Source organism: Neophocaena asiaeorientalis, unplaced genomic scaffold (assembly GCF_003031525.2).
Source record: "Neophocaena asiaeorientalis asiaeorientalis breed wild unplaced genomic scaffold, Neophocaena_asiaeorientalis_V1.1 scaffold31, whole genome shotgun sequence".
In the NCBI taxonomy this organism is placed as follows: Eukaryota; Metazoa; Chordata; class Mammalia; order Artiodactyla; family Phocoenidae; genus Neophocaena; species Neophocaena asiaeorientalis.
Genome location: NW_020175320.1, coordinates 2542576 through 2570137, shown reverse-complemented (window position 1 = coordinate 2570137; position 27562 = coordinate 2542576). Strand labels below are relative to the sequence as shown.

The following is a 27562-nucleotide window of genomic DNA, read 5'->3' as shown; positions in this document are numbered from 1 at the left end:
AATTTTTTTTTTTTTTTTTTTTTTTTTTTTTTTTTTTTTTTTTTTTTTTTTTTACGTTTGAGTTTTAAAAAAAGAAAAATTAAACAGGAATCTGAGATAATGCCTTCTTAAAACATATTTTCCATAAAATTTTAAAGTTTAAATGTAAATGTAGGGAAAAGTAGAGCCAGTTTTCCATTAACATGAAATATAAACAATTTAAGCATTATTAGTCACAAAAATGAAGAGCTAAAACCAGGAATCTCAGCAACTGTACAAAGATGGCTCTAGAGTTAAACAAACGCTAATAGCACCTCTAAAAGTAATATCTAACAGTTATTGAAGATGTATTATGTCAGACATTATCCTAGCACTTTAGATATAAAGTAATGTTCACATCTATAAATTATAATTTAGATATAATGTAATGCTCACATTTCTAAATTAGATACTGTTAGATTATGAGGCTGTTAGATTAGCTAATCTAAGCTCAAAGGTATTTGTTTGGCAAAGACAGAAAGCTAATAAGTGGAGAGATGGTTTATCTGATTCCACAGGCCCTCTATTAACCCCTAAACTCAAGTAAGCAAGCACCTCTATGCTGAGATTAAAGGCAAGGAAAAGGAAAATACCTTCTTCAATTATTTATCATAGTCTCCAAATTCCTGCCTTTAAAGGCTTTAAGATAGGACCTGAAAACACTGTGAAAATATTTAATGGAAGAAGTGAATCAAAAAGGACCAGACCAGAAGAATGAGACACTGAGCAGCAAAAGGGTCAGTAAACTGAGGAGATGGGAAGTACACACACCTAAAAGGAGGTCACAAAAGGAAAAGACGTGCAATGAAAAACACAAAATTGTAATTATCATTTTTAAACACCAACAATTGCCTGCTTCACAGTTTTACCAAATTTGCCTATGCCTCTTTGACAACATGAGAAGATATTAGTAAGTATTTTCAAAAATAATATTGCAGGCAAGGAACTGCTCCCTCCTCTCTCCTTCTAAAAAGATAACCTTCCACAGTACAAATGTGGAAAATAAACAGAATGATATTATGAACTTTTAAGCAGCAACATACTTTTAATGACATTTATGAAGTACTTTTATGGAATAATGCTTATTCCATAATGTTAAGTCCAAAAAAGACCAATGTTTAAAACTGTATAGATCGTATTTTCTAAAATTTGTAGAAGTATACAATCTGTATATTTGATTGACAGAATAAGACAACAAATTTGGCTTAACTGCTACCCACAACTAACCAAAGCTGGCGAGAATCTGCTTTCCAGAGAGAACGTTGCTTCCTTTGAAGCTTCCTTATTAATTTCTAAATCTCATTTACAAAATAAACAAACAGCTGTTAATAAGAAAAGCAGGAATTTGAAGGCAATCTAATTTTTAAAAATAGAGCTTTAGGAGAAAATGAAAAGATAAAAGCAGTCTCCCTACTCCCTTCCCTACTCCACCCCCCCTTCCCTACTCCCTTTTCTTCTACTCCCCACCCCCACCCCAACCAATGGTACCAGAAATTATTCTCCATGAAATGCCACCCACTTTAAGCCCTGTTCAAAGGAGAATCTCCATCATGGAATGACAATGATGATCATCCTATAGCATGTGACAAATGAGAGTATAATGTGCTGGTTTAAAAAAAAAAAAAAGCAGAAACATTTACAGATCCATTAACTTATTTGTTAAATGAACCATTTCTTTATGAGATATGCCTACTCTGTAGCCTACGTTTTCAAAGTCCTGTAGCAGTACACTTCTAAATATACTAAAACAAAAAACAATAAAGACAATGGTAATCTAATTTTTGAACACTATGTTCTAGTTTAATTTCTACATTGCTAGATTCAAAGAACACAATAGGAAGGAAGGACATTAATATTCTTTTATGATTTTCTGATAAGAAAATATAAACTGTGTACAGTGCAGTTCTGAAGGAACTGAATGGTCACAATATAATAAATTGGCTGGTTTCCACAGTGGCTGATATATTAAGCCAAATTTTGAAGCCAATGTACAAGTTTATGTCCTAAGAAAAGAATCAGTATCAAGATTTGGTAATCTTTTGGGGATGATAAAACTGTTTTGGAACTGGATAGTGGTGATGGTTGCACAACACTGTGAGTGTACTAAATGCACCGAATTGTTCACTTTAAAATGGTTAATTTTTGTTTTGTCAATTTCACGTCAATTAAAACAATATGTAAAAGCAAAACCAAAAATCAGCACAACTTTCACAATTTCCAAGCCCTTTTAAGATTCTTTCTCCTGACATATTAGAAGACGAAAAAAACTTTTAAAAGGAAAATGTTAGCTTTCTTATGTATAACCCTATGGCCAAATAATCTTGAATGCTAACCTCGCAAAAGTATTTAATTTGATTGGTGTCTCCCACCCACCTGTTTCTTCATCTACTCTCCCTTCTCTCTTGGAGGGACAGTCCCAGTCTGACTTCGCACAGTATTCATAATTCTAGAGAAATTTTCAAAAATTTCTGAGTAAAACTTTACGCATATATCTGAGTGGTACATAGTCTTAGAAAAGAAAGTGTCATAAAATCTCAAAAATCATAATTTTTACAACCATTGTTTACTTTATCTTCTTGATGAGTAAAAACCTTATGTTACTAATTTCACCCAAACTGAGAAGCCACTTTATGTGTTCTAAGCACTTATTATTGATACAACTTCCTAATTAAAAATGTACTCTGCTTTAAGATAAAAATAAATAAATAAATAAGAGCCCATCAGTGATACAATGGCCTTACTTCTTATTACATATTTACTCGAATAATAAGCCAACAACACAAAATTTGGGCAGCACTTTTGTAATTGAGATATTCTCACAGAGTATAAAATTAGATAAAATTTCTTCTAACTTACAGTCTCTCTCACAACATGTTAGTTTCTCATTATCTTTTCATTTGTCCATGTAACTCTATAAGACCTGAGTATTAAAACTGTGCATTGTAACTTATAAAGAAAATATTAAGAAATAGGTTAAGGATGGCAAATTTATCACACCCTTATCTTCTCTCCCTCTCAAGACTCCATTAAAATTGTACAGTTGAGCAAACAAGTCCAGCTCCTAAATGATCAGACAGCAAACACACCAAACCTGGGAGAGTGTTTATGGGAGAAACGCACCAAGATGGGAACAATAGTGGGTTCACAGTCCCCTGTTGCCTATTACATAGCTAAAAATATAAATGGTTAGCTATGTAATACAGATACTTGCTCAAAAATAAAAAATAATATTGCAGTAGAAATTGTAATGAGTTACACATGTACCTGTATTACATGTATTTATTTAAATTTTTAATTTAAAAATCAGTAAAATTCAGTTTTGAAAAAGCTGAGATTAAAAAATGAACTAGCCCACACAAATTTTCTATGACAAGTTGCTATTATACTTCCAGTTCAAAAGATTTGATTTTTCCTGAAAGGGTACCAAGTCAAATCATGATAAATCTATTTGAATGTGTCAAAGGCATTTCAAATATAATATACATCTACAGTGGAATTCTGTATCCCTCAACACTCACCCTCAACCTGCTCTCCATTCCTGAGATCACATCCATATCCCACCTCAGTGCCTTTATTCAACATTTAGGGAAGAGGCTGTTCTCTGCTTGGAGAAGGGCCACAAGGAGGACTTCTGGTGATGTGTATTCTCTTCTATTGCTAGAAACAATTCAGTACTGGTCCTAAACTTGTACTTGCCCCTTAGCAAAGGGAGAGTTGGACTCACCTTGCTTGAAAAGTACCTACTGGACACACCTTCCTTAGAAAGTAGTTTAGCAACATAATTTTTTTTCTTTTTGAATTTTATTTATTTTTTTAAACAGCAGGCTCTTATTACTTATCCATTTTATACATTAGTGTATATATGTCAATCCCAATCTCACAATTCATCACATCACCACCACCACCCCCTTGATGTCCTTGCATTTGTTCTCTACATCTGTGTCTCAATTTCTGCCCTGCAAACCAGTTCATCTGTACCATTTTTCTAGGTTCCACATATATGTGTTAATATACGATATTTGTTTCTCTCTTTCTGACTTACTTTGTTCTGTATGAGTCTCTAGATTCATCCACATCTCTACAAATGACCCAGTTTCGTTCCTTTTTATGGATGAGTAATATTCCATTGTATATATGTACCACTTCTTCTTTATCTATTCATCTGTCAATGGGCATTTAGATTGCTTCCATGACCTAGCTATTGTAAACAGTGCTGCGATGAACACTGGGGTGCTTGTGTCTTTTTGAATTGTGGTTTTCCCTGGGTATATGCCCAGTTGTGGGATTGTTGGGTCATATGATAATTCTATTTTGTTTTTTAAGGAACCTCCATACTGTTCTCCATAGTTGCTATATCAAGTTACATTCCCACCAACAGTGCAAGGTGGTTCGCTTTTCTCCACACCCTCTATAGCATTTGTTGTTTGTAGATTTTCTGATGATGCCCATTCTAACTGGTGTGAGGTGATACCTCATTGTAGTTTTGATTTGCATTTCTCTAATAATTAGTGATGTTGAGCAGCTTTTCATGTGCTTCTTGGCCATCTGTATGTCTTCTTTGGAGAAATGTCTATTTAGGTCTTCTGCCCATTCTTGGATTGGGTTGTTTGTTTTTTTAATATTGAGCTGTTTATATATTTTGGAGATTAATCCTTTGTCCATTGATTCGTTTGCAAATATTTTCTCCCATTCTGAGGGCTGTCTTTTCATCTTGTTTGTAGTTTCCTTTGCTTTGCAAAAGCTTTTAAGTTTCATTAGGTCCCATTTGTTTATTTTTGTTTTTATTTCCATTAACCTAGGAAGTGGACCCAAAAAATCTGGTTGTGATTTATGTCAAAGAGTGTTCTTCCTATGTTTTCCTCTAAGAGTTTTATAGTGTCTTACATTTAGCTCTCTAATCCATTTTGAGTTTATTTTTGTGCTTTGTGTTAGGGAGTGTTCTAATTTCATTCTTTTACATGTGGCTGTCCAGTATTCCCAGCACCATTTATTGAAGACACTTTCTTTTCTCCATTGTATATCCTTGCCTCTTTGTCATAGATTAGTTGACCATAGGTACGTGCGTTTATCTCTGGGCTTTCTATCCTGTTCCATTGATATATATGTTTTTGTGCCAGTACCATATTGTCTTGATTACTGTAGCTTTGTAGTATAGACTGAAGTCAGAGAGTCTGATTCCTCCAGTGATATTTTTTTCTCTCCAGACTGCTTTAGCTATTTGGGGTCTTTTGTGTCTCCATACAAATTTTAAGATTTTTTGTTCTAGTTCTGTAAAAAATGCCACTGGTAATTTAATAGGGATTGTATTGAATTTGTAGATTGCTTTGGGTAGTATAGTCATTTTCACAATGTTGATTCTTCCAATCCAAGAACATGGTATATCTCTCCATCTATTTGTATCATCTTTAATTTCTGCCATCAGTGGCTTATAGTTTTCTGCGTACAGGTCTTATGTCTACCTAGGTAGGTTTATTCCTAGGTATTTTATTCTTTTTGTTGCAATGGTAAATGGCAGTGTTTCCTTAATTTCTCTTTCAGATTTTTCGTCATTAGTGTATAGGAATGCAAGAGATTTCTGTGCATTAATTTTGTATCCTGCAACTTTACCAAATTCATTGATTAGCTCTAGTAGTTTTTTGGTGGCATCTTTAGGATTCTCTATGTATAGTATCATGTCATCTGCAAACAGTGACAGTTTTACTTCTTCTTTTCCAATTTGTATTCCTTTTATTTCTTTCGCTTCTCTGATTGCCGTAGCTAGGACTTCCAAAACTATGTTGAATAAGAGTGGTGAGAGTGGACATCCTTGTCTTATTCCAGATCTTAGAGGAAATGGTTTCAGTGTTTCACCATTGAGAATGATGTTCACTGTGGGTTTTTCATATATGGCCTTTATTATGTTTAGGTAACTTCCCTCTATGCCTACTTTCTGGAGGGTTTTTATCATAAATGGTGATGAATTTTGTCAAAACATTTTTCTGCATCTATTGAGATAATCATAAGGTTTTTATTCTTCAATTGGTTAATATGGTGTATCACATTGATTGATATGCATATATTGAATAATCCTTGCATCCCTGGGATGAGTCCCACTTGATCATGGTGTATGATCTTTTTAACGTGTTGTTGGATTCTGTTTGCTAGTATTTTGTTGAGAATTTTTGCACCTATATTCATCAGTGATATTGGTCTGGAATTTTCTTTTTTTGTACTATCTTTATCTGGTTTTGATATCAGGGTGATGGTGGCCTCACAGAATGAGTTTGGGGGTGTTCCTTCCTCTGAAATCTTTTGGAAGAGCTTGAGAAGGATGGGTGTTAGTTCTTCTCGAAATGTTTGATACAATTTGCCTGTGAAGCCATCTGGTCCTGGACTTTTGTTTGTTGGAAGATTTTTAATCACAGTTTCAATTTCATTCCTTGTGATTGGTCTGTTCATATTTTCTATTTCTTCCAGGTTCAGTCTTGGAAGGTCATACCTTTCTAAGAATTTGTCCATTTCTTCCAGGTTGTCCATTTTATTGGCATAGAGTTGTTTGTAGTAGTCTCAGGATGCTTTGTATTTCTGCGGTGACTGTTGTAACTTCGCCTTTTTCATTTCTAATTTTATTGATTTGAGTTCTCTCCCTCTTTTTCTTGATGAGTCTAGCTAATGGTTTATCAATTTTGTTTATCTTCTCAAAGAACCAGCTTTTAGTTTTATTGATCTTTGCTATTGTTTTCTTTGTTTCTATTTCATTTGTTTCTGCTCTGATCTTTATGATTTCTTTCCTTCTGCTAACTTTTGGTTTTGTTTGTTCTTCTTTCTCTAGTTTCTTTAGGTGTAAGGTTAGATTGTTTATTTGAGATTTTTCTTGTTTCTTGAGGTAGGCTTGTAATGCTATAAACTTCCCTCTTAGAACTGCTTTTGCTGCATCCCATAGGTTTTGGATCGTCGTGTTTTCATTGGCATTTGTCTCTATGTATTTTTTGATTTCCCCTTTGACTTCTTCAGTGATCTCTTGGTTATTTAGTAACGTATTGTTTAGCCTCCATGTGTTTGTATTTTTTACCTTTTTTTCCCGTAATTCATTTCTAATCTCATAGCATTGTGGTCAGAAAAGATGATTGATAGGATTTCAATTTTCTTAACTTTACTGAGGCTTCATTTGTGACCCAAGATGTGATCTATCCTGGAGAATCTTCCATGCACACTTGAGTCGAAATTGTAACCTGCTGTTTTTGGATGGAATTTCCTGTAAATATCAATTAAATCTATCTGGTCTATTGTGTCATTTAAAGCTTGTGTTTCCTCATTAATTTTCTGTTTGGATGATCTGTCCATTGGTGCGAGGTGTTAAAGTCCCCCATTAGTACTGTGTTACTGTTGATTTCCTATTTTATAGCTGTTAGTAGTTGCCTTATATATTGAGGTGCTCCTATGTTGGGTGCATAAATATTTACAATTGTTATATCTTCTTCTTGGATTGATCCCTTGATCATTATGTAGTGTCCTTCCTTCTCCCTTGTAACATTCTTTATTTTAAAGTCTATTTTATCTGATATGAGTATTGCTACTACAGCTTTCTTTTGATTTCCATTTGCATGGAATATCTTTTTCCACCCCTCACTTTCAGTCTGTATGTGGCCCTAAGTCTGATGTGGGTCTCTTGTAGACAGCATACATATGGGTCTTGTTTTTGTATCCATTCAGCAAGCTTGTGTCTTTTGGTTGGAGCGTTTAATGCATTCACGTTTAAGGTAATTATCGATATGTATGTTTCTATGACCATTTTCTTAATTGTTTTGAGTTTGATTTTGTAGGTCCTTTTCTTCTCGTGTTTCCCACTTACAGAAGTTCCTTTAACATTTGTTGTAGAGCTGGTTTGGTGGTGCTGAATTCTCTTAGCTTTTGCTTGTCTGTAAAGCTTTTGATTTCTCTGTTGAATCGGAATGAGATCCTTGCCGGCTAGAGTAATCTTGGTCGTAGCTTCTTCCCTTTCATCACTTTAAATATGTCATGCCACTCCCTTCTGGCTTGTAGAGCTTCTGCTGAGAAATCAGCTGTTAACCTTATGGGAGTTCCCTGTATGTCATTTGTCATTTTTCCCTTGCTGCTTTCAATAATTTTTCTTTTTCTTTAATTTTTGCAAATTTGATTACTATGTGTCTCGGCATGTTTCTCCTTGGGTTTATCCTGTATGGGACTCTCTGTGCCTCCTGGACTGGGGTGGCTATTTCCTTTCCCATGTGAGGGAAGTTGTCGACTATAATCTTTTCAAATATCTTCTCGGGTCCTTTCTCTCTCTCTTCTCCTTCTGAGATCCCTATAATGTGAATGTTGTTGCGTTTAATGTTGTCTCAGAGGTCTCTTAGGCTGTCTTCATTTCTTTACATTCTTTTTTCTTTATTCTGTTCCACGGCAGTGAATTCCACCATTCTGTCTTCCAGGCCACTTATTTGTTCTTCTGCCTCAGTTATTCTGCTATTGATTCCTTCTAGTGTAATTTTCATTTCAGTTATTGTATTGTTCTTCTGTGTTTGTCCTTTAATTCTTCTAGGTCTTTATTAAACATTTCTTGCATCTTCTCGATCTTTGCCTCCATTTTTTTTCTGAGGTCCTGGATCATCTTCACTGTCATTATTCTGAATCCTTTTTCTGGAAGCTTGCCTATTTCCACTTCATTTAGTTGTTTTTCTGGAGTTTTATCTTGTTCCTTCATCTGGTACATAGCCCTCTGCCTTTTCATCCTGTCTATCTTTCTGTGAATGTGGTTTTTGTTCCACAGGCTGCAGGACTTCTTGCTTCTGCTGTCTGCCCTCTGGTGAATGAGGCTATCTAAGAGGCTCGTGCAAGTTTCCTGATGGAAGGGACTGGTGGTGGGTAGAGCTGGCTGTTGCTCTGGTGGGCAAAACTCAGTAAAACTTTAATCCGCTTCTCCTCTGATGGGTGGGGCTGGGTTCCCTCCCTGTTGCTTGTTTGGCCTGATGTGACCCAACACTGATCCTACCCGGGTTCTTTGGTGGAGCTAATGGCGGACTCTGGGAGGGCTCACGCCAAGGAGTACCTCCCAGAACTTCTGCTGCTAGTGTCCTTGTCCTCACGGCAAGACACAGCCACCCCCTGCCTCTTCAGGAGACCCTCCAATGCTAGCAGGTAGGTTTAGTTCAGTCTCCTATGGGGTCACTGCTTCTTCCCCTGGGTCCCAATGCGCACACTACTTTGTGTGTGCCCTCCAAGAGTGGAGTCTCTCTTTCCCCCAGTCCTGTCAAAGTCCTGCAATCAAATCCCGCTAGCCTTCAAAGTCTGATTCTCTAGGAATTCCTGCTCCCATTGCTGGATCCCCAGGTTGGGAAGCCTGACGTGGGGCTCAGAACCTTTACTCCACTGGGTGGACTTCTGTGGTATAAGTGTTCTCCAGTTCGTGAGTCACCCACCCAGGAGTTATGGGATTTGATTTTATTGTGATTGTGCCATTCCTACCATCTCATTGTGGCTTCTCCTTTGTCTTTGGATGTGGGGTATCTTTTCTGGTGAGTTCCAGTGTCTTCCTGTCGATGATTGTTCAGCAGTTAGTTGTGATTCCAGTGCTCTCGCAAGAGGGAGTGAGAGCACCTCCTTCTACTCCACCATCTTGAACCAATCTCAGCAACATCTTTCATTACTGGAGCATGTTGCCCACAAATACACCATGATTAGCTCTTCCCATCACTCCAAGTGTTTTACTCCTTCCTACCATATTTACTTTTCTTCCTGAGAGCCATTCAGGAAAACACCTTCTCCATCCCATTACTTGCCATTGATGTTTTAGTAACACTTATAAGTGAACATTCTGGGAGCTCCCTCATGGCCAGAACCTAAATTTGACACTGGCCTTAAGAGATTAAAAAACAAAAGCAGAAGCCACAGTCCCTATCCCTCAGACTAAAAGTTTCCCTTTCCATGAAAAGGCTGCACCTGGACCATTAAGAAGGAGACAGATTTTCAGAAAACACTTACCCTCCACCAGGGAATTTATTTTGTCTCAGAACAACCACACTAGGATTGTTTTCATTATATCCAGCCTAAACTCTTCCAGGAGCAGTTTCAGCTCCTTCTATCATTTATGTAATACCCACTTATAGACTTGAGATCTTATTAAATAACTCTTTCCCTTTCTCTTTTTCTGGCCAGTCAATTAAACTTCCTTTAACCTTTGTTCAGATATTAATGCTACATTTTAATTAATTCAAATTAATTGTCTTTTTTTAAAAAATATTAACCTAAGAACTGTGTGAAGATGGACCACGACTATGGTCAGAATCAGTGTGCAGATGGGACTGAAAGATCAACAATCGTATAACATGTGCTGAATCTGGAAGCGAGAGTTGAAGAATCTGCTGTTGTTGGGAATTCAAATCAAACAGATAAAAATTTATTGAGTGCTTACCTAGGACAAGCCTCCAGTAAGGACACATACAAAGAAACATAAGACTCAAAAACATATCTGATCCTGAAAAAGTGAATAATCTAGCAGAAGAAAATAATATGAAGGATTTTACCTACTGCATAAAGGAGAATTCACTTAATTAATCAAAACAACAAGAAGATACTTTTTATTGTTTATTATCAAAATTTAGCAGAATGGTAAGAGTGTGGGCACAAGAAAATCAAGAGTGCAGAGAAACACACACTAAGACACTTTTGGTGTGAAAACAAATTGGGAAAACATCTCTGAAGGGCAATTTGACAACAAGTACCAATACCTTTTTAAAAATACATACTTTTGACCAGAAATTGCATATCTAGGGATTTTTCCCAAAGAAATAACCAGTCTAGTATTTAAAGATGCATGTGTACAAGGAAGCAAGCAACATGGCTTGCAACCATGAATAACTACAAATAATCTAAATGTCCTACGATATGGACATTAAAGTGATGATGTAGCTGGCTAACCATATCAACATGGAAATATCTTTAAGGTAGGGTAAATGGAAAAATGTAGCTTTATTAAAAGTACATAGTATTTCTCCAAGTAATATGTATCACTGTTTCTAAAGACAAGCAATGTCTCCCCAAAAAAAAATTAAAACTTAAGTTAAAATTTTAAAAATTTAAAAAAATAAATAAAGACGAGCAATGTCCCCATACATTCTAATATGAAAGGCCTAGAACAAGGCCTGGAAATGTGAATTTTCAACATGCTCCCCCCATGCACACACAGATACATACATGCACACATTCACCTGGGTAATCCTGGTGCAGGTGTCCTGCAGAGGGCCCTCTGAAAAATGGTGCATTAACATATCTCAAATTTGGGAAAGAGTGTGTGTGCAAAATAGAAACACGATAATATAAGAATCTACAGTCTGGAACTGATGTTGAATTAGGAAGAGTAAGAGACAAAAGAATAAGAAAATGAAATATAATACATCCAGTCGGACTATCATGCAACCATTAAAACAAAAACCACGGTGACACAAACAGAGAATATATTTTTAAGTTATGTTAACACCAAAAAAAGGAACCCCACAAAAATCTAGTTCAAAAATGGGCAAAGGAATCTGTGACAACACAGATGGCCCTTGAGGGCATAATGTTAAGTAATGTCTTTCTCAGACAGAGAAAGACAAATACTGTATGATATCACTAATATGTGGAATATTTTTAAAGCTGTATTCATGAAAATAGAGACTAGAATAGTTGTTACCAGGGGCTGGGGGTAGGGAAATTGGGGAGATGTTATTTAAGGGAACAAACTTGCAACTAGTAGATAAATAAGTCCTGAAGATCTAATGCACAACATAGTGACTATAGGAAACACGCTGTATTACAGATTTCAAAGGGACTAGATCTTAATTTTTCCCACCATAAAAAATGAAATAATAATTATGTGATGTTATAGAGATGTAAGTTAATGCTATGATGGTAATCATATTGCAATATATAAATGTATCAAATCAACACATTGTATACCTTAAACCTACACAATGTTATATATCAATTAATTTTTTGATTTTAAAAAATAGGCAAAGGAGTTACATAGACATTTCTTCAAAGGAGATGTACTAATGGCCAATAAGCACATGGAAATAGCTCAACATCATTAGTCATTAGGAAAACACAAATCTAACCTACAGTGAGATACCACTTCATACCTCCTAAGATGCTATCGTTTTTAAAAATGGAAAGTAAGTGTTGGTTAGAATGTAGAAAAATTGGAACCCTCATACATTGCTGATGGGAGTGTAAAATGATGCAGGCACTGGAAAACAGTTTGGCAGTTCCTCAAAGAGTTAAAAATAAAAGTACCCGATGACCCCACAATTCCAATCCTAGGTATCTACCCATGAGAACTGAAAACAGATGTTCAAATTCTTGTACATGAATGCTCATAGCAGCATTATTCATAATTATAGCCCAAAAGTAGAAACAACCCAATGGTGAGATGCAGTATACCTATTCAATGGAATATTATCCAACCTTAAAAAGAAATGAAGTGATACTTATACACCAATGTTGACAGCAGCGTTATTCACAACAAGCAAAAGATAGAAACAACCCAAGTATCCATCATTAGACAAATGGATAAACAAAATGTGGTGCTATACACATACAATGGAATATTATTCTGCCAAAAAAGAAAGGAAATTATGATACATGCTGCAAGATGGATAAACCTTGGAAATATTAAGTGAAATAAGCCAGACACAAAAGGATAAATATGGTATGATTCTACTTATACGAGATACCTATACAGACAGAAAGGAGAACAGAGGTTACCAGGGGCTGGAGGGAGGGAAGAATATTTAATAGGTACTGAATTTCCATTTGGAATGATAAAAAAGTTCTGGAAATGGATAGTGGTGATGGTTGTACAACACTGTAATTGCACTCAATGCCCCTCAATTGTACACTTAAAAATAGTTAAAATGGCATATTTTATGTTATGCATATTTCATCACAATTTTTAAAGGCAGCACAGTAAATTATTGTCAAAACAAACACACAAAAATAAAGAAATGAAGTAGTGATACATTGTATAACCACATATGAACCTTGAAAACATCATGCTAAGTAAAAACCTGGACACAAAAATCCACATATCATATGATTCCATTTATATGCAATGTACAGAGCAGGCAAACCCACAGAGGCAGAAAACAGATTAGTGATTGCCAGAGAATGGAGAGAGTGGAGAAGTGGGGGATGAGTGCTTAATGGGTACAGGGTTTCCTTCTAGAATGATGAAAATGTTCTGTAGTAGGTAATGGTGATGGCTGCACATCATGAATGTACTGGAAGCCCCTGCAGTGTACACTTTAACGGTTAAAATGGTCAATTTTATGTTATATGAATCTATAAAAGAAAAGCAGAAAAACCATCAAACACACACAATTAGAACTATGCAAAGGGCTTCCCTGGTGGCACAGTGGTTAAGAGCCTGCCTGCCAATGCAGGGGACACGGTTTCGAGCCCTGGTCTGGGAGGATCCCACATGCCGCGGAGCAACTAGCCCCGTGAGCCACAATTACTGAGCCTGCGCATCTGGAGCCTGTGCTCTGCAACAAGAGAGGCCGCGATAGTGAGAGGCCCGCGCACTGCGTTGAGGAGTGGCCCCCACTTGCCACAGCTAGAGAAAGCCCTCGCACAGAAACGAAGAGCCAACACAGCCATAAATAAATAAATAAAAATTTTTTTTAAAAAGGCAAAATTCCTTTAAAAAAAAAAACTATGCAAAAACATATGTAAGTATAAGGAGAAAGACAAAGTAGAAATACAAAACAAAAAGAAGGCTTAGGTGGGTCAGGTTGAGTTTTTTCTATTTTTTCAAACTTTTTATCAACATTATTATATTGTTTTCATAATAAAAAGAGAACTATCAAGTATCAAGTACCTACTAAAAAATTAAGCACTGTACTAGGCATTTTCATGAATCATGAGTACTCTCCCACATGCTGGGTGAACAGGAAACATTTGATAGAAACATGGAAGGGAGAGCAAAGGAATCTAGTTATGGGGTGGGGGGACTGAATTCATTAGTTATGTATTGCTATTCAACAAAAACTCCCAAAACATGGCTTTAGGAGACATGTTTGTATATTTAATGCGTGAGCATAGATGAACTCCCTAAGGTCAACACTTGATTTTCCTATATAATTTAATAGCCCCAAAGAGAAATCAGAATTAATAACAGAGAGCATTCTTTTATAAAGAAGCAGGACAGTGTTATAGTTATAATTCCTTAAAGTTATAAGAAAACTGGTCTGTGAGTCTAGTTGTTTCCCAGTCAATTTTAACCATAATCCAATGATCATACCTGTATTTTGATATAATTCTTAAAATTATTTATATGATCTCTGTTTATAATTTCAGTTGTCTTTATAAATAAACCACCTGGAAACCCCAGAACCATCAATTCTATAGATAGAACCAGTTCAGAGAGTTTTATAAGGCATCAATTCAGTTCTTATAAATAAGCTGGGTATAAGATCTCATCCTTAATAAATTTATTCTGCCCTTTTGATATTTAACTGGGCAGTATATTAAGATGTCTTTGGTAGGTCCGGATCTCTGCTGTTCCAAAATCAGTGGATACTACCTTGGAGAACTCAAGGCTGAATATCACACCGGCATCATATCCTTTAAGGAAAGAGGATTCCATCAATCTTGATTGTATTTCTTAATTGGTCATGGCATTAGAGGACTGATTAGGTAGGAAAATCCTATAAATAAGCTGCTCTAGTCCTGACTAGGATAAATCTCCAGTCTTCTTAAAACATGTATGTATAAGCAATATAATGACCAAAATGCAATCCACAACTAATTACTTAGACTTCAAAAGTACAGTCATTTGCAAAGTAGTAATTCCATGATAATCATTTCCATCGCCTTTCATGATGCCTGTAATTTAACAACTAAATCTTCATGAGGGTTTTGTTGCCAATAACTTAGTAATTTTTTTTGTCTAACCTGAACTAAGCCCCTTATATATGTTGTCACAAATGTACAGCTAGAGTTATTCTCCAATCAATATAGAATTAAAATCAAGAATCGTCAATGGTGGCTAAGCCTCTCAAACTCTGCAGTTGTTGCCAACTCTACTCCTTCCAAATCAAGTACAAAAGCATACAAGGCAGCTAAGTTTAAATTTCCACACTCTGATCACCTCTCACTGGTTACTATGTGAGTGTGTTGTGTAGGGAGGTGCCCATAAAAATACAATCGTGTAATGGCAAGAACAGGGATTCTGAGAGACTCTGACTGGCCCAGCTTGAGGTGTGTGGTGGGCAGGATTCAAAGATAACCCCCAAGATCCCTGCCCATCCTGTACACAGCCTACATAATCCTCCTCACTTGAGCAGGATTTGTGATATGATGAATAGTCACCGCTGTGATTACATCATATTATATAAAACTCTACTGTAGTAGACTAGAGAGCAATTCTCCTGCTGCCTTGAAGAAGCCAACTACCATGCTGTAGAGAAGGCCACATGGCAAGGTACAATGGGAAGCCTCTAGGAACTCAAAAAGGTCCTCCACTGACAGCCAACAAGTCCTACAACCACAAGAACTGAATTCTGGTAACAAGTAGTGATCTTCGAAGAGACCCCCAAGCTTTACATGAGACCAAAGTCCCAGTCAGCCCCTTGAAAACTGGTAAAAGACCCTGAGCAGAGGACACAGTCAACCCATGACAACACTCCTGAACCACAGAAACTGTAAGATAATAAATTCATGTTGTTTTATGCCACTAAGTTTGTGGTAATTTATTATGCAACAACAGAAAATCAATATAAGTCACATGCCCACCCCTTATCCAGAGCAGGGTGGGATACCTTGATAAACAGGCGAAGTAAGTTTGCATCCAGTGGGGAGGGGTGGTCCTCCTTAAGTGCAATTGAAGTGTCATTACCCATTGGGAGGATGGATACTGGAAAAAAAAACAAAAATCATCCACCACAATATATTCAGCATCTGACATCTCATAGGCTTTCAACATTCAACTCACAACGCTCCCCTACCGTTGGCTCTCTCTACTGCCATATACACACTTCTAGATCTACATGCCACTGAGCCAGAGACTAACAAAGAATACATGAGGGCAACAAAATCTAGCATGAACACTAGGCTAATACAACAAATTATAGTCTTGAATCTGCCACTAATTAGCTATGTGACCTTGGGCAACCACTCATGGGCCACAGTTTCCTATCTGTAAATAAAAGGATTGGACTAGCTTTAATGTTTCTTCCAGCATTAAAATTCTGATTTATTAAAATTCTAGGGGAGGGCTTCCCTGGTGGCGCAGTGGTTGAGAGAGTCTGCCTGCCGATGCAGGGGACACGGGTTTGTGCCCCAGTCCGGGAAGATCCCACATGCCGCGGAGTGGCTGGGCCCGTGAGCCATGGCCGCTGAGCCTGCGCGTCCGGAGCCTGCGCTCCTCAACAGGAGAGGCCACAACAGTGAGAGGCCCGCGTACCGCAAAAAAAAAAAAAAAAGGCAATTTGATTTTTTTTAAAGCCTACAATAACTCAAATAAGCTGAAAGTTAAATGTTAAATCTAGGCATTTCACTTTTGAAGCGCTGCAAAGAAAAATTAATCATAATTGTTCTTACCAAATACACATTAACTTTGTAATATATTCTTTTCCTTTGCTGTCTTCCTTTCCCCTCACCAAAAAAAAAAAAAAACCTCAGTAGAATTTCTGATTGAACTATTTTAACCATAATCAATTCCCATTACTGTCAAGCTTTTAGGCAAGTGAAGAAAATTCTTAAAAGAGGAAGGAGAAATTAAGGAAGAGTAATAGAACTTTCCGTTAAATATTATCCTTCAACTGCACAGAAGATAGGAATTTTTAAAAGACTTCAAGATACAACTAATAAAATAGTAAGATTAAATTATAGGTTATCTCAACACACATAGAATCTAAGAGATAAAAAGACAAAACTTTACTTCTTCTTGGATAGTTTTCTATTGGAAAAGTGCAAGTAATGTTCATATAGATAAAATTTATGCCTGGGAATGTCAGGAATAACATTGCTCCCATATAATATTCATAGAGAAATGGAGACCACATGTGTAGCTCTGCCAAATTAAAAACAAAGAGAGAAAATTTCTAAAAGCAAAATCTCAAATTAGATAAAACTTATTCTTAAAATTCCCAGGTATTTTGCTCTCCTTCCAGAATTAAATGGATCTAGACACTTAGCACCTTTATTTAGTTAAGAGAAACGGTACTTAAAAGTCTCAAGAAAATTCACCCAAATATCAAGTGAGGTCACTTAGCATCTGGCCTTCCCAAGGGCAAGGATTTGCCTTCCTGCCTTAATATGAAATGTAACATTATGAGAAAGATGGAGAAGTTCCCCTGAACAGTTACAAATACTTAAAATAGTAAAAGGCCCCTACTGTTTTCTGGAAATCTTCCATCAACAAACAACTTGCAGCTCTCGGGGCGCCACGTGCTGCGGAGCTGCGCGTGCGCCCTGGTTATCACCGGCGCCAATTCTCGTGCCTCGTTCCCCGCCTCATTCTCTGAGGTGAGCGACCATAGTACAGACCTACCCGGTTCTGAGAACTTTAACGAAATAACGTAAATAAAGCACCTAGCGCAGTAGCTACACTTAACAAGGGAGGAAATTAATGTCATTTAAAGGTAAAATGCAGACCTAATGCACAGAACTTTGTTCTCAAACCACCTGCAAGTCTCCCCATCACTTGAGAAAGCTTGGGAAACACTCGGGACACGATTTCTTCCAGTAGGGCTCAGCAACGAGGGAGTCATCGTGGGGAGAAGAATGAAAGATGACTGAATGAGCAGGAGCCTGCGAGAAGCGAGCCCACGGGCAGCGGCCGACTCCTCACGCCTTCACTCACACCTCCCTCTCGGAGGAGAGCTCGACGCGACCTACACGGCAAACGCAGCTGGAGACGCAGAAACTTTCCAGGGCGCGGGCCCGGAGCACTGAGCGAGACGAATCTTTGTTTCACAGTTTTCTCGGTGACGTAGTGAGGAAGCGGGAGAGCAAAAACCAGGTCAGAGACCAGAAGCCAAGCAGGGTTGCGACTTTCGATTTTCCGAGCGCACGGAAGGGCTTCTAAGACTCGCCTTTAAAGGCGTTTACTTAAACAACTTAAGGGAGTTTCTATTATTTCCTCGCGTTCACAAGGTAATTCCCGCAATTTGGGCAGTCAGCCTCAGCCACCTCTCACACAGCAGAGCTCGCGGAGGTTGTAAGCCCCGCCCACTTGTGAGGCTGGTGCGCATGTGCCCAGTTGTTTTAACACTAAAGTATTTCTGCCTTCTGTTCCACCCCGTGGCAGCGATGGCCGAGTGGTTAAGGCGTTGGACTTGAAATCCAATGGGGTCTCCCCGCGCAGGTTCGAACCCTGCTCGCTGCGGAAAAGGATGAAGCTTTTTTTACCCACTTCCAACAGATGCTGTCATACGATAATCCGTACTCTTACGCCTGTATTTCCCCTATCTGCCCGCTAAATGGCCCGACTGCAGAGAAGTTAAATGTCTCAAAGAAAAGCCAGTAAATGTCAGTGCTGTAAACATACGCTGTTTACGCTAGTGGGAATAGCCTTTATTCCCTTTATACTAAATAGTAACTAACGGTTTTAGAATCTTGTTCCTTGTTCACAAAATAAAAATAAAATGAAGATAAATATTGGCGGGAATTTTCAGGCTATCACAGCCAGAACAAGATATCATCTCATTAAAACTGATGGCAAGGCTAATGCTACCTCTCCTTCCATCCCAGAATCACCTTCAACGGTTCCCCCACCACATCCAAAAGTGGTGTGAAATGGGAGATAATAAAAACTTTTAAAAGTTCAACTTCTAAAGTATGATAGGTAGATCCACATGATGGAACACTGCATGTAACCACTAAAATGATATTAATGACATGGGAAGACTTTCCCAATACATTGCTAAATGCAAAAAGTCGAACAGGTTGGAAAACAGTATATATTATGATCACATTTTTGTTAAACAATTCAGTTATATAACCGTTTATGTGGCAACAATGGCAGAAAAAAAGAGAGAGTGAATGGGGGCTGGAAAGAAATAACCAAAATGTTAGCAGTAATTATTATCTCTGGGTGGTGGGATTTGGGGGATTTTAATTTTCTTAACAGATAGTTTTTTGCTTAACTGAGTTTTCTAAAATGTGTATATTGATCCAGTATTTTTTTTAGTAATAAAAGGAAATCATGAGGTTAGTCTTTGAGACCCTGCACATCCCCTTTCTGCTCCCTTCGCCCACTTTCACAATCTCCCTCCCACTCCATGCTTTCCAGGTGTTCTTATGGAGCTCCCTAACACCTTAAGGCTATGGATAGCTTTCTGTGGTACCTGAAGTAGATTCCATCCACACAGCCCCCATCCCATTTGAGACTTGACTGAGCATACACATTCACCACATTCACATCTTCAGTCCCTCCTCTCTGCCCAATCCCCTCCTCTTCTGCCCCCATTCAAGTCACTTATAAATGACTGTACTAGTTTCGTAGCTGATTTCCTTCCCTTTTTCAGTCAGGATCACATTCAGCAGTAATTAACAGAAAAATCTAACTCTAGTGGCTTAAATACATAAGGGGTTTGTCTCAAGAAATCTGGGAACAGGCAATTCTCAGATGGAACAGGGAACAGGGCTCTTTCCAGCTTTCTGCTTGCCATTTTTAATGCATAGGCCTCATCCCCTGCTTGTTGTCTCATTGTCCTAAGATGGTTGCCAAATCTCCAGACCTCACATCAGTATTCAGCTCGAAAGGGGAGAGACAATACCCCTCAGTTTATATGTCATTTACGTGCACTGTGTAACATGGCTACCACTAGCTACAAGGAATTCTAGTGAAGTAAGTGTTTTTAGCTGAGTGTATTGCTACCTAAGTCAAAATTAGAATTCCACTGGTAAGGAAGAAAGATGGATGGGTACTGAGTGGGCAACCAAATGTATCTTCCACACTCTTCTCACAGGAAAGTCAAAAGGTCTTCAAAATAAGTCCCCTGTCTACCTTCCCAGCCTTCCCTTTCTTCTCTCCCATCTCATTTTATTAGAAGGCCTCCTAGCACTGTATGATGGCTCATGCCTTTGAACCTTTTTACATGTTCACATACAATTACCTGTACGTAATCCTTCTTTTGCCTTAACACTTTCTCCCTTCCTTTGGAGAAGAGGACTGCCTATCATTTGAATTCCCTTCCTAGTTAGAGGACTGGCTCTCTTTTTGAATCTACATGTAAGACTCTAATTCATCCTTGCTCCCCCTTCCCCCATCTCCATCACAGAAGCTGAAAAAAGCCACTTATTAGCTTCCCAGACTCCCTTGCCACTAGGGAGGCAGCATGTGACCTAGGCCCAATCAATCAGATGTGCCCACCCGCAACTTTCAATCAGAGAGATTAATGCAAAGAAGCAGGGAGGGTAAGGATCCACCCTGGTGGTGAGCAGAGGCCATAGTGGCAGCTGCAGGGATTGCTAAGGGCAGCAGCACCAGGGCTGCAACTGGGGTTTACAATTGTTCAGCAGCGGCGACAGTAGTGTTTGTACCCAACTTGCTCTGTGGCGTCATTCTGCCTTGATCTTGGGCTTTGCCTAGCCTAACTTACTCCTGTCCCATTTTCCAAAAGTGGCTTCAGCCCTCCTGGCAATTCTGTGAACTATTTAATATCCTTCCAGTAATTATTCTGCTTAAATCAGCCCCAGTCAATTTATTTTCTTCCAAATATCAGATATAGCTTCCCTCTTCACCCCACTATCACCTGCTGGGAAAATTCATGTTCTTTCTTCCACCTTCTCAGTAAAGCGTTCCTGCAATTTCCAGGGTTGACCCAGAAGCCCCATTTTTATTCTTTTATTCTTGCTACTTATTATAGCAAGGCTCACATTGATCTATTTCTGCCTGTTTGCCTCTCTTCCCGCTAAATAGTAAATTTCCTGCAAACATAAAAAGGGACCGCGTCTCTTATCTTTGTACCCCTGCCTCACATAGAAAATGTACTCGATAAATCTTTAACGAAGGAATGAATAAATACCTGAATCAGCACACAAATCCACACTCAATCCCTAGAATACCCCCAGAAAATGGGCGGGGGAGGAAGCCAACTTGCTATCCTCCTTTTGAAAGTCACTAACCTTTGCCCTTAGCATGAGTTAATTTAATATACAATATCCTCTTCTCCTTCCCTTTCCATTGCCTTCCCTTTCCTTATTTTTTCCTTGCGTTCTTTTTATTTTTCTTCTGTTCCCTTGTCTTCTAGCACTGAAAGAGCAGATTGAACCAGGAGGTAAGTGCATACAGACCTCCGTCTCTCTGGTCACCCCCCATGCCCATCTCCCTGAGAGTGGTTCACTTTCACCCTGGCTGCCGTGTAACCTGAATGTCAGCTCTCTCCATGGGGAGCAAAGGAACATCCACCAAAGACTTTAGAGAGGAGATATGGAAGAGGTTCTGCAGTGCACTCCTCAGAGGACACAACCTCAACATTTCTCTTCATCCAAGTCCCCCAGCCCCTTCACTCTCCTGTACATCCCCTGGAGCCTGCCTTTTCCAACCCAACTGCACATGGTGCATGACCTTGAGGATTTTCCCTCAAGACCCCAGCTTTTTCATTCTTTTAGGATACAGAGTAATTCAGCCATGTCCCTGTGCATTGGCATCAGTGTGCCCAGCAATCAAAGAGCTACCCTTAGAAGGCAGAGGAGGTTATCAATGTGATACCAAAGTCTCCTGCCCCACCAAATATTTCTCTACCCACTTCTATTAATAAAGGATTAATCCTGCAACTTCCCAATCAGGGTTCAAAAAGGTTTTCAGTGTAGATGGACCGAAGGGAAATTTTTGTAAATTGTAATCAGTTGATCTGAAGGCAAATACTGAACTCATAACCATCCCTCCCTTCCAAATCCAAGTCCTTCTCCATGTTCTTCCAGTTTGTAGCATCTTCTGCCACAGAGCAGGACACACCCACTTGGAATCATCCTGATACTTGCTGTTCCTCACCTCATTTCCTATCCAACCCAAGTGCCACTGAGTTTACCCCTAAATATTCTCAGAATCCACTTTGTTCCAAATCTACCACCACCACCCAGTCTAAATCAACATCACCTCTCATGTCACACTTGTTTTAAGACAAAACTTCTTTCATAAGTAATCCTTCACATCGGCTGTTATGCCTTCACAAGCCCCCCATGCCCACCTTTGGAGAAACTGCTCCCCAGTGTGCCCATGTCCCCAGGAACATGGTCTTAGGCTCTCTCTAAATGCTAGAATGCAAACAACTAACGATGATACCTAAGTCTTAGCTCCTGCAGGGGTTAGAGTGACAGAACCTCTGACACTGTAATTTTCAGACAAAACAGATGACTTTTTTCTGTCTGAAGCACTGATGGAGAAAACTTAGAACTTTCAGCTCTTGTTCTAATGACTACTTTTCTTCCCAATCTACATGAAGTTAATCAGACAAGCTCACCCAAGCTAGTAAACTGGATGTCACAGGAAATTAGTTATTTCTTTTTCCTTCCCACTCTCTCCCACTTCTACTCATTAGTCCTAGGTCTGGGGACACTCTTTCATGGACTGGATTCTGAGGCCTAGAAGAGTGGATGGGATGGACTTAGATTTACCTTAGTTGCTTTGCCTGGTACTGGGCTGCCAGGGGAGGCATGAGTGAGCAAAGCCAGGTCTCCATTGGTATCTCTAGGCCATTCCGAAGACTCCAGTGACAGAGAACGTGGCCCATGGGCTTCATGCTCTTGAAGCTTTCTGCTGCCTGAGGTCAGGGAAAGAGAAGAGTCAGGGATTGGTAAGATTCTCACTGAGGTACTGAGGTAGGGCACAGCCCCCGCCTGGTCAGTTCATCAATCCCAGGTCCCATTCCAGGGATCTCAGAGCCCTTTGTTCTTTCATATCACATTTATTCCCAAACACTTTTGGGGGATATGTTTCCCTCCCAAACATATTCATTTGAGACAAGATTCTCAGAGTATTTGTCCAGCGAGGGACTTGTAGACATATTTCACCTGACACCACATAAGATAAGTATACACAGTGTCCATCCAAAAAGTATTTATCTTCCAGATGTTAAGATACATACATCAGTGGAGGAAGACTGTCAGTGTTTTGAAATAACGTGTATTAGGATGTTGGAGCACAGAAATGCCATACTTTTTGGTACACACCTCTACTACAGAGATCAGCAAACATTTTCTATGAAAGGTCAGCTAGTAGATATTTCAGGCTTTGCAGGTCATGTGGTTTCTGTTGCAACTACTCAACTTTGCCTTTGTAACATGAAAGAAGCCATAAACAAATGAGTGTGGCCAAGTTCCAACAAAACTTTATTTACACAAGCAGGCAGAAGGCTGGATTTGGCCCACGGGCTGTAGTTCACCAATCCCTGTTCTACAGGACTCTTCCCAGTATAATAAAAAAAAAGTTTTTCCAAGTTATAATTGTTAAGATACAATTATTTGGGACATTGTTAAGAGGCTGGTTAACATTTTACTCGTTCTTTCCAGTTTATACGTATCTATGATATCTTGCAATTTCCATTAACATAAAGATATCAAGAAAGGACATCAGTAATATATGCATGAGACAAAATTGGGAGTGAATGCTTTCTAAGATCATTTCCTCTCAATACATCAGAATGACCCAGAACCTTCACAGCAAAGTGAATCAGTTATACATATACATATACCCACTCTTCTTTAGATTCTTTTTCTATATAGGTCACTATAGAGTATTGAGTAGAGTTCCCTGTGCTATACAGTAGGTCTTTTTTCGTTATCTATTTTCTATATAGTAGTGCTATATGTCAATCCCAGTCTCCCAGTTTACCCCTCCCCCTGCCCTTTCCCCTCTGGTAACCATAAGTTTGTTTTTTACATCTGTGCCAAATCCTTAGTGATGACCATTAAAGTTGTTTCCAATCTTTTGATTTTACCAAATAAAAAAAGAAAAGAGTGCTTCGAAGAAAATCTTGTATATATGACATTTTCTAAAGGAGGGATCTTAATCCCAGTTATCCATTTTCATGTACAATTGAGAGAAAGCGATCAGCCCTTTGTGCAAGTAACAGGAATTGGCTTCAAGAAATCAAACAGTTCTAAAAACATAGTCTAACCTCAATAAAGTTGAAAAATAAATTTAAAAAAAAAAGGTATAGTCTACACAAATACCCTAGAAAGAAAGGGGAAGCCTCCACTCTGCTAATCTATTCCATTTCCAGGGGAAAGGAAGGGCTAGAAGTAAAAGTACTCATTTATCTTCTGACATCTCAAATGAGTCAATTCTTGGAAATTTTCCCTTCCCTTCCCCCTTCTGTTTCCCCTCTCCTCTGCTTAGCTCCATATTGTACCCAGTAATTACTGGGCTTCCTGGAATTTTTATTAACAATTCAAGATGCTCCAAGAGTAATTTCTGTGACCACAGTCTCTGCTAACTCAGTGCTCTCTGGGGACAGTGCTCACTGCCTCTGGCTCATAAAAAGGACAACAAAGTCTGGAGTTACAAAGAATGCAGGTCTGAACCTTCCCTGCAGAATGACCATGGTTATTTGTACAGCAAGGGAGTGATGAGAGGTCCACCAGACCCACTCTCAGCTCCTGTTTCTACTTGTAGAAACTTTCAGGGGTAAGATGGATGACTTGAGGAATTTTTTTCAGTACCTACATTAATATCATGGCACAGTCCCAACTACTTTGCAAGACTGACTTGAGGGTGGATTCACTGTAGAAACAAATTTATTCCTTAAATGCTGGCAAAGAGGTTCAGAGACACTCTTATCTATTGCTTTTCCTGTTCTTGCTTTGGCCATGAAAATTTGCCAATATATCGTTCAAATCTACTTGTGACAATTTGATTTTGCTTCACGTTCATCCAGGCTTGAAAAATGACCACAGTTCAGGCAGATTGATGCTTCCCGGCCACTCGTTTCTAACATGTATTAATACATCCGCACCACCTTCAAGTAGTACATCTTTCTAAATTATTCTTTGTTTTTATCCCCAATGCTTTTTAAGCTTCGTTAAAAAAAAAAACCTCTAACCATTTTCCTCAAGATTGTCTCTATAAAACACCCAACCTGCCACTGACTAGGCTATATCTTCATATTTCAATTTTTTAGTTGCTCTTTTTTATTATCTGTTACTATTACTATAGCATTCTCATTGAGGGGAATATTTGGCTATTGAGGAAATAAGGAGAGGTTTTCATCTGTCAAAAACCAAAATTCGGGCTTCCCTGGTAGCGCAGTGGTTGAGGGTCCGCCTGCCAATGCAGGGCACACGGGTTCGTGCCCCGGTCCGCGAAGATCCCACGTGCCGCAGAGCGGCTGGGCCCGTGAGCCATGGCCACTGAGCCTGCGCGTCTGAAGCCTGTGCTCCGCAACGGGAGGGGCCGCAGCAGTGAGAGGCCCGCGCACCGCAAAAAAAAAAAAAAAATTCAACTGCGTAAATTTGAAGATCTAAGTGGCTTTCTTCAACAATTCTTGAATCAGGCAGCATCCCATCTAGTAAATAGAAAGGCTCTGAGATGTTGTACAAAAATGGAAGGTTTTTACAGGCAGAATGGGGTGGGACAAAAAGGTAATAGCAAAAGAAAAGATTGTTTCAGTCCAGGCTGACTTCTTTGCGGGGAAGGGAACGGTAGGAGTCTTTGTCACACAGGTTACCTCAGTACGGCTGATGAGGAAATTTCAGATTGACTGTTTAAAAGGACACATTTCTGGGAGGAGTTGAAACTGCAATTAAGTCTTGCTGTTTCAGGGGCAAATGACTTCATTTAGAGCCTTTTTTTTTTTTTTTTTTTTTTTTTGCGGTACACGGGCCTCTCACTGTTGTGGCCTCTCCCGTTGCGGAGCACAGGCTCCGGACACGCAGGCTCAGCGGCCATGGCTCACGGGCCCAGCCGCTCTACGGCATGTGGGATCTCCCCAGACCGGGGCACGAACCCATGTTCCCTGCATCGGCAGGCGGACTCTCAACCACTGCACCATCAGGGAAGCCCAAGGGGCCTCTTTTTTTAAACACATCTTTTCTGCTAAAGCCCACCACATAGCTATAACATTTCCCAGTTATGACTCTTCTGCAATGTCACAGGTTCTGGTGGGTATTATATTTGAAAAAAATGATAAAAGTATCAAAATGCTTATATCTGTTCTAAAATGTAGGTTTTATTATTCAGGTATGGTGAGAACAACAGATCCGGAGATTACCACTGAAAAGATAATTTGTTATTTGCAGTGTTGACTGAAAAGAAATGCACAAGGTGAGAGTCGTGAAATTGTTTTATTGGGGGCCAAATGAGGACTCTGGGCTGGAAGACAGCCTCTCAGAGAGCCCTGACGTACGGCTCCAAAGAGGGCAAGGGGAAGATCAATATTATATATGAGTTTAGTGAAGGGAGATACGTGTAGTCAAGCACGCATCTAAGCAGAAGGTTTTTGCTAGTTATGAGGAGCAAATGTCTCCATTAATGATTTTAGTGCTTTTCTAGATTTGAGAAGATGCAGGAAATTGGGCTCATAAAATCTGAAAATATCTAACTATCTGCATGCCTATTCTGCCAGTTTTTCCCAGAGCACAGAGTGCCTCATTCCTGAACTCCTTTCAGGGTATGTTGAAGCTCAGCAATTGCAGTGGCTTATGACCTAATCCTTGCAAAGGCAGATGGCAAGTGACAATTTTTAGTTGGCAACAGTCACCAAAGGGAGGAGTCATACCAAGCCATTGGGGATGGGGGTGGGGCAATGCTGGGAAGCTCTGGGTCTGCCCAGAGTAGAGGAAGCAAGGGGGAAATGTGGGCTAGTCTCTACTTTGGTTTCTGTGAGAAGGAGCTGGTGAGGCAGGGTAAATAGGTTTAGGATTGGCTAGTTTGAATGATTTCAGCAGGCTCTTGGGTATATAAGGGTTGTTCCTAGTTGCCTGGTATCTGGCCCTGGAGTGATGAAGACCTGGGAATAGTGGCCCTGAGATGGTAGGGGTGTGGGCTGAGGGTTGGTTCATTTGCATGAACTGCAGGTGAGAGGCATGCCTGCAGGTGAGATGCTTACTGTCTCCAGGAATTGGCTAGCCTGGGAGGGACAGTCTCTCCAGGGTTAGTAAGGTCGTAGATGTCAAAGCCTCAGAAATACAGAAAATAAAAGGGCATGCTTAATAGAGTATCAGTAAGTATCTCAGCAAGAAACAGAAGGCACACTCAATTTATGGCAATTCTATATGGGTTTAGTAAAAAAAGACTATTTTCAAAGGTATGGAGAGGGTATAGAAAAACCACAAGGGACAGCAAAGTGGTGCAAATAAAGAATGTCCCTTGCCATCCCGTTCTACAAGGATTAAGTCAGTAGCCACTGCAGTCACTGACCTACAAGGACACCCTGAAAGGAATTCAGGACTCAGGACAGGATGAGGCACTCTGTGCTTTGGGAAAACAGGCAAAACAGGCCCTTAGATAGTTATATTTCAGGAAAAAATTTTATGAACCCGGATTCTTGCATCTTCCCATACTTAGAAAAGCACAAAAATAATTAACTGAGATATCTGTTCCCCATGACTAGCAGCAACC

General features: G+C 39.2%; 1 non-coding gene across 1 annotated transcript; it reads left to right on the top strand.

Annotated features, from left to right (window-relative positions):
- Positions 1-18303: 18303 nt before the first annotated feature.
- On the top strand, positions 18304-18385 carry TRNAS-UGA (transfer RNA serine (anticodon UGA)). The gene has a single exon. It is a non-coding gene; the product is annotated as a tRNA-Ser (tRNA).
- Positions 18386-27562: the final 9177 nt, after the last annotated feature.